Genomic DNA, 8,775 nt, shown 5'->3' with positions numbered 1-8,775 from the left:
AAAAAATCGTAAAGACGCCGAAAAAATCGCAAAAAATACGAAAAAATCGCAAAATGTTCGTTTCCAATCGGAATTTTTCCAATTCGGATTCGAAATCGTGTCTTAGTAAATCAGCCCCTAGATGTTAAGCCATTTGTGCACAAGAAGAGTTGAAAAAAACTGGTGACGTTGGTGGGTGGACATGGGAAAACAATATAATTACCCTTGAAGAAACATCTTCGTCATGTGGAGTGATGTCCTTGTTTAGCCCTTTAGTTTTATCCTCCTCTTTATTAACAGGGGCATTTTGCTTTTTAAAAGTCTCAGTTGTTTTGGGAGAATCTGCTAGTAAAAAATAAAAGCAAAAAAATTGATCAGTGCACTAATAAAGCATTACGAGCCCTACTCTAATAGAAGGAAAGTGGTTAAAGCTAAATAACTGTGGAAATAGGATAAAAAAAAGACATAATAGATACATATATATTTTTAATAAAGGGGTAGTGAAAAGCACTTAATAGTGGCCTAAATACAAGTGCATGTTGAATCACATTAGCATTAACTGATGCTTTTCCTGGGTTTGCATACTTTATAGATTAACTATTATATTAGAAAATGTAAAGTCAGTTTATGATCACACATACCAAATACATGCAGCAATGAAACACTTGTCTTTCTTCCTGTAGAGGTTAAAAATAATAATAATTTAGTAACTGAGGTGAAACTGTTTAAAGAGAGACTTAAAAGGAGAGATATAGAAACAGATAAAACAAAGAAAATGACAGATATATGGATATGCCCAAGTTAGGCAGTAGAGTGGCAAAGTGGGTGTCATGCTATTCCTTTCAAATCAACCAGTCATACCATATTCATATGGACTATTGGCCTTCTCTGCCCAGAGTGGCCTGAAAAATATTGGAATGATTACTTTACTTCATCAGGGGATGTCTATTCTGTGCCACCTCATATTCAAGCCAAAATCATCTGCTAAAATAACAGGGTCTAGGTGACGACATTCAGGACAAAAGGCAGTTTTGTAAACATTTTGAAGTTTTTGCCCCATCGTTATCTCCTGTGTTAAAAACAAAATATTTTGTCAATTTCAAAACTCAGGTGGAAAAAAGTAGTTGTATTCTAAGGTCCCTACAACAAAATAAGCTTTAACAGCAGTTAGAGAGTGGAATCTCTACATTAGATTTTAAGATGCATTTCCAACTGTTATTTGCTGTTCATCTTTATGAAATGCCATTACAGAGTTAAAGAATATTTGCCTTCAGGAATCCCATGCTATTTTTGAAAAATATTTCTGGCTGTATTTTTGAAATAAATCTTTAAATACTCTGCGTCTGCAGAGTGGGACCATGTTCATTTAGAAAATCACAGAGCAAAATACTATATGGGCATCATTAAAGGGGGGGTATACTAAACTTAAAAACAAGGTCTGAACTATAACATGGAGGATAGTGCCAGAATGAACGTTCTTGCTTCCAACATTACTAATCTCAGCAACAAAATAACATTGCTGAAATAGAAAAATTAAAAAAACACATGTGCATCTAATTCAATTATTTAAATCCACAAAAAAAATTTGATTTTTTTTTAATGAAAACTTCCCCTTGGTGAATCTGGAAGGTTAGGCCACACCTTTGTTGTTAGGGTATCTGTGCAATTTCATGGGCTGCAAAATTAACTGAAGGCTTGTGGCACACAAGGCCACTGCGGGCATTTTGGCAACAATAAATAACATGTACACCTTGTTTTGCTGCCCGTGGTGGCAAGTTATGAGCAAATTTCTTTGCCAGGCATGGATTCACAGCTAAATTCTGCATTTTGCCATTGGCAAATTCTTTTGCAAAACTGGCTCAAAAATTGGCAGAAGAAAATTTGCTGCCATGTCAAAAAAAGGTGTGGTCTCCTCAAAAAGTCACAGTCTCATCAAAATAGAGGGACATGCGTGTGCACACATCATGCCATCTGCTGTTTTGCAAATTTCCCACAGTTTAGCAAATTTTTTGGTGGAGCCGAACAGGGCAGATTTGCTCATCACTAGTGGTGGCATCAAAAGACCAGCTCAACTGATTTTGACACAATTATTACCCTTAAATGTGCTCGTGTGTTTGTAGCTTTTCTAAGGAATCTGATGTTTTGACACTGGAAGACAAAAATATGGCAGTAAAAAGGTAGAACTGCCCTGTGTGCTAAGAGCTTAAAAATGAAGTTTATATTACAAGTAACACAGCATGAATAGAAATGTGCATCTGGTTTTAACTTTTTATAGTTTTTGATTTTTTGGAATTTTTTTTATTTCATTATTTATTGAGGCACAGGTTTGGAATATTACCTCCTATCTAGTTGCAGGGCACACAGATCCTAGCAAGTAAGTAGGAAAGAGCCTCAATGGATATGCAAAAAAATCTAGCTATGCAATATAAATGAATTTCCTAATATTAATCAACCTGTTTAAGATATGTTCTGCTTTACAGGATGTATCACCAAGGGGCCCATTTACTAACATATTTTTTTCATTTTCTTGAATTGTGGTTTTAGCTCTAAAAATCATGCATTATACTAATTCGATGAAAATTCAAATAAATTGTGATTTATTAAGTGAAAAAAGACAAACCTACACCATCTAAATTGTAACAATCTTTATTTCATCATTTGTTAATGCACAATCATTTTTATGAAAACAATGAAAACAAAAAAAATTAGGTTTTTTTGTTCTTTTCATTTTCATTACACATTTTAATTAATTCATGCTATTTACATTTGGATCATCAATAAAATGGTGGAAATTAGCTTTTTGTCATTTCAAAAAACTCTAAAACCGCTATAATCAGAATGTTGATAAATAAACCTCTAAACTTCCCGTAATCCCACATTGTTGTAAGCTTTAGGTTGGAGAAGTGAAACCACCAAATAAATTTACATTGTATCATAGCTGTTTTTCTATATGTCCTAGGTTTATTCTCAAATGACATAATAATTAGAATGTTTTACAACAAACTATTTTGGTATTTAATACATTCAGCCCAATGGCCTAATGGCACCCTTGGCTCTTTACTGCCATGAACAGAAGCTGTCAAAACCTCCATCACCAACTATCATCACTTTATATTCAAATAAATTGGAAAACACCTTGCCCTGTGTGTGCGAGAGGTAAGGCATTTTAATTTTTTTGTCTGAGAAGCAACAAAAGTTGGGGAATGCCGTTTTTACCATTGCAGTTATTATTGACAAGAATATATGTATGTATATATATCAGATCAGCAAACATTATTATTATATTGATAGCAAAACCATACTATTCTTTTAATGTTTAAATGTTTTCATGATGCCCAAAATTGTGGAAAAACATGGAAAACCCAAGGGGGCAAGGACTTCATATAACAGATTTCATACTTCTTTGATTAATGCATACTTTTAAACATGAGAAGGGGAATAATGAAACTTTGGTTAGCTCTCCAAAAAAAAACAACCAGTTGCTATGTATTCATATATAATTCCCCAGTGGAAAACAAATTCTTCGCTTTTAAAAATTTGAAAAGTTTATTTGCTAAAATATTTTAAATACTTTCTGGGAGAGACTTCAAGATGTGCCACACTCACTTGTATGTGTGACAGTTATGTCCCCTGAGATAATAAAGCTGTGCTGTATTGTGACATCATGGCAATGATCATGCTTATTTACTGCCTGTTGTTTTATTGGCTGATTTTTTCACTGGATGACAATGGAGCAGCTTAGATTTGAACTTTGTAAACATGAACATGTTCAGTTTTTCTGCATATACTATTAATGTTGGCTACAGTAATAATTAATCTTATGTAGCTATAAATCTTATGATATGATTAATATCCACTGGACCTCAAATGCAATGGAAACATCCCCTTCAGTACACAGCCTCAGGCTTATACCACGATAGGTGATTTGGTGAATTTTGTTTCCCATATTTTTTCTCCACTAAAAATGTAAGGCCAATATGCCAGTAATTGACCCTGTTTGTCGGCACCCAAAGCCTTGTCAAAATGCCGATACAGGTGATTTAAAAAAAAAAAATAAAAAAATGTTTTGCTTGTTTTTAGATGAGAATCTCATCAAAATCCCCAAACTTATTTTGCTATAATAATTAGGTAGGAAGTAAATGATCAAATAAATTCACCATCATGGCAGTTTTCAGGAAAATCTTTAATGTATTTTTTTTTTTTTTTTTACCATCATGGTGCATTTAGAGATTTAGAGAACTAACGCTGTTGAAACATACTTCCCCAAATGTCAAATACTCTGCCTGAGATGAGAACACCTTCTTGTTTGTCACCATTTTTCATATGCAGAACATTCACACATCCAGGCACGAACACATATATGAAACATTTGCACACATCACATATACTCAAACATTATATTTATATGCATTAATTGTACAGATTATTCACTGTGAGCTGTCAAGGGTATGTTTGACTGGCTGTTTGTACTTTGCATATAATTTGTAACTCCACACAATAAAGATATTTCGTTATCACCTTGGTGAGTGGTATTTTGACCACAGTATTTACTCAAAATTTTATAATAAATACATGATATTCTACATTTTTCTTGAATGCTATGGAGCACTATGCGTTTTGATTGTGTTTCCTTACTTTCCATTGATGGAATTGACAGCCTTTGACAGCTCTCGTTGCTTTCAGCAGGATGAAAACTATGTTGGCCATAGGCATTTTAAACAACAATACTCATCATAGGAAATTAATATGCAGTTTTAAGTTAGGTTGTATGAGGGGTTATTTTCTCTTTAAATATATTATGTTAATGTATTTCTTTAATTTTGATACTTTTTTTAAATCACATTTTATAGTATTCTCACTATGTATTAGGTATACATATTAACTGTATGTACACCTAAATATTTAAAAAATGTCAATGCGCTTCATATACTTACTGGGAGGAGTTAAGTCTTAGCACTATAAGTATAAATTTGCATTATAAAATTTTCTTATGAAAAGAGTTCCTTGTTTGTGAAAAGTGCATAGTGTTTATGTTTGACTGAATACATATGCACATGTTATTAAATACAGTACCTGTACCTAACTAAGATATAATTAGTCTTTATTAAAGGCAAAACCATCCTATTTGGTTAATTTAATGTTTAAATTATTTTTAGTAGCGTTAAGGTATGGTGATCCAAATAACTGAATGACCCCTTATCTGGAAATCCTCAGGTCCCGAGCATTCTGTCTGGATAACATGTCCCATACCTGTTTAAGAATAATTGAAGCCACAAAAGAATTTTCCTCATATATGAAAATTCTGTGTCTGTATATATACATTTTAAGATTTACAAATCAGAATACTAGATCATATCTATATATACTATTGTACCTATAACAGTAATATATTTCTCTCTGCCACTGTATAGCATAACATAACAGCTCTAACAGTGTACTGTTTTCATCCACCGTTGCCTACCAACCATTTGGCAGCCATCTTGGAAGGGGTATATATGGGGTATATAGGTTTGTTTGTTTGGTAGCTCTGTTTGCTTTTCTTGATGAAGTACCTTATTTGGGAGTAAAAGTCTAAAAAAATGTCCTTTTTGCACAGGCCCAGATTTCCCAATGGGGCACCCCATGTATATATATGTATATATACCAGGCATTCTTATTGTGCTCCGTATTCTCACTAACACTAGAATAGTCGGAAGTAGGCTCTTATTGATTAGTTCATCAATCAGAAAGTTTATCTGAAGATTATGGTTGTTATGAGGTGGTGCCTAGCAACAGTGTCCACCTAGGTTAGGGTTGCCACCTCTGCCAGCTTTCTTCGCCGGGCAGGGGTGACATCATGGGGGAGGGGGAAGAGGCCGCCCTGTGATAACACAGGACAGGGCTGTAACACCACTGGGAAGGGTGATTGGTCAAGGCAAGAGGTTTTGACCCGGACAGCCCTCCCGAAAACCAGGTGGATTATGAAGGCTGAGTGCGCTAGCAGGCGTACCACTGCAGTGTAAACAGATGCATTGGCCAGATACTGGCTACTCACTTTGACTTATACAGGTAATGAACTAGAGTGCTTCTAATCAGCAGGTTATGCTACCTACATCGCACCCTCTGTTTTCTTTGTATGCACTCTCCCTGCACTTTTTGCTATCTCTACTCCTCCAACATGTTACTATTGTACCTATAACAGCAATAAATTTATTTCTCCACTTCATAGTATAATAACAGCTCTAGCAGTGTACTGTCTTCTCATACATAAACCTCAATACACAAACCTAACCAAAGTGAAAAATATATATGTAATGTGCTAACATGGTTACATTAAAAAAAAAATTATTATCGAACCTATAAACGGACCCAAAATTTACCCAAAGTGAACGCTGACCTGGATGTATGTATACCCCAGGTTGTCCGCTAGAAATTTCTATAACCGGCTCACACACAGTGGAGATTACACAGGTAAAGAGCAACTCACCGGTGCCGAAGTTTGGTCCGGGTGCTTAGAGCCCCAAACAAATTCAAATCTCAGAAAAAATGGCTCTCAAAGCCCAACGAACAGCCAGAGAGTATGTAAAAAGTTCAGTCTTTATTCACATCCTTTAGAACCCAGAACGCCTGATGCGTTTCGTGCGTATGCGCACTTAATCCTAGGCATACATTCTGAGAGCGACACATGATATATGTAGCTCATCAATTAGTGATGTCACCTTCTCCATAAAACCAAAAATAAGGGAAAAAGTAAAAGGGGGAATAAAGATAAGTGAATAAGACGGAAAAATAGAAAAATAAACAAACAACATATTTAAAACTCTGGCAGCATCACTTTGAAGGAACATAACAATTAACATCAAATATGGAATTTAAACCATTCAGTTGGCGCGTTCACAATACAAATATCCATTTCACCTTCTTCTGTAAAAGTTTGGTCCACAGATCACTACCTCGCTCATCTGGGAGCACTCTGTCAATCCCCTGAATCTGCAACAAAGTTACATCACCATTACAACAGTCAATAAAGAGCCTTGAAACTGGACTAAATAAACCACATGATGTGTATTACAATTCGCGTAAAAATGTATATCGAAAGATCGATTTGTCACAGTGATCTCAAATGCAGTGGAACGCTTAATATGTGCACATGTAATGCACCTCTACGCACAACAGGGATACGCCCCCCTGGTGGTGAGCCACATAGTCTTCTCCGACTCCAACAAATACTGTAATTCCCTAAGGTGGGAGTTCTATGTGAGACAAACCTGCAGCCATTGGCTACGACAGGGGCCAACTGTGGATCATTATAAAGGATCGGCAACAAATTTTGAATTATACTTTTGAATTATACTACGGGCCTTACCAACTGTAAACTCCTTATCGCCAGTCCTTTTACCCAACAAGACCCGCCTTTCCATACACAATGTTTTCTTAAATGCCGGCAGAGGTGTTTAATAGTGTAACCCCGATTTAAAAAACGATCCCTTAACTGACAAGCTTTTTTACAAAGTGTCCTCAGTACTGCAGTTTCTTCTTAATCTACAGAATTGTCCTAAGAGATCCCCTTATATGCCAATCCCAAATGCTTGAGTGGAATTCTCCATTCAAGTTTTTGAGTTAGGGTTGCCTTTAATTGTTATACTGCTGAATTTGGAATACTGGCAATTTTATAAGCCTGTTTTATTCTTTTGATATTTATTGTGACTGTAATTCTCTAAAACTCTTACTGTTGTGGTTACAGAATAGGAGCTGTAATATGAGCCGATCGATGCAGTCACATGACAGTTTTCCAAACCCTCAAATATTTAATTGTTTTTTCCAAAAAAGAGACAAAAAAAAGCATCAAAATGATTTTTTTTATGATTTTAGTAACTGGCTAGCACTGTTTTGATTTCTTTATTGTATCTCAAAGTGCCTATCAATGTATTGCTTTCTGTGTTTTTAGGAGTAGCGCCTTTGTGTGATCATTACACTACTCCTTGGCACGGATGGGTATCTACAGCCTGGTATTTGGCTCCATAGCATTTAATGTGAGTTGCCATTCAGTAATATCAATTTCTGTTCCCCCTTTTCAACTTATAGTTCTTGTAACAACACTGTGGAAATTTCTCTATATGATGGAAATCTTCAGCTAGAAACAGATCACATGTATCTGTGGAAAATAACATTATATATATAATAGTTTTCAAATGAATGTAATTGAATATAATATAATATAATATATATCCAAGTATTATGTATATATATATATATATATATATATATACATAATACTTGGATCTGATTGCTGCAAGCAATGTATACAGAGAAGAAATTAAAAGAGTATATGATTACATATTTCGTGAAAAAAGTAGACAGAATTTTATGAAATTCCATATGTGTGGCTGCATAAACATTACAAAGATTTTTGCCATAGTAAATGTATCATATAACATTACCTGACATAATGAGTGAAAGCCCCGGTTCTCTGCAAAGTTGTATGTTATGAAAGGATGTTATGAAAACTTGGAGCCTGTAGCAGTGACAGAATATGTTCCTGTGTTTTTTGCTGAAATGGAAGAAATGGAGCTGAGCTTGTATTTCACTCATCTGTGAGTAATTTGGAAATGATGTATCTGTTTCAGAAGATTTTTTTTTTGGCATTGGACTAGTAGATAGGCATACACTGGGTTGAACTAGTTAATAATAAATTATCATACCAAAGGGTTGATGCTGATTGATCTTTACCAAACAGAATTAAACCCTTATACTTCCTAACAATACAAATATCAGTTATAAAGGCAGAAATAGGTTTGAAATTGTTCTGTAATTAGG

At 34.8% G+C, this 8,775-nt stretch overlaps 1 long non-coding RNA gene across 1 annotated transcript; it reads right to left on the bottom strand.

The window, feature by feature from the left end:
- Positions 1 to 208: 208 nt before the first annotated feature.
- LOC116410835 lies at positions 209 to 8,537 on the bottom strand. The gene is made up of 3 exons (XR_004222663.1): positions 8,400 to 8,537; positions 621 to 656; positions 209 to 321 (listed from the first exon to the last, which is right to left on the bottom strand). It is a non-coding gene; the product is annotated as an uncharacterized LOC116410835 (long non-coding RNA).
- Between the last annotated feature and the right edge of the window lie 238 nt (positions 8,538 to 8,775).

Source organism: Xenopus tropicalis, chromosome 5, assembly GCF_000004195.4.
Source record: "Xenopus tropicalis strain Nigerian chromosome 5, UCB_Xtro_10.0, whole genome shotgun sequence".
NCBI lineage: Eukaryota > Metazoa > Chordata > Amphibia > Anura > Pipidae > Xenopus > Xenopus tropicalis.
The sequence above is the reverse complement of the archived record's forward strand: the minus strand, read 5'-3'. Positions and strand labels throughout refer to the sequence as shown.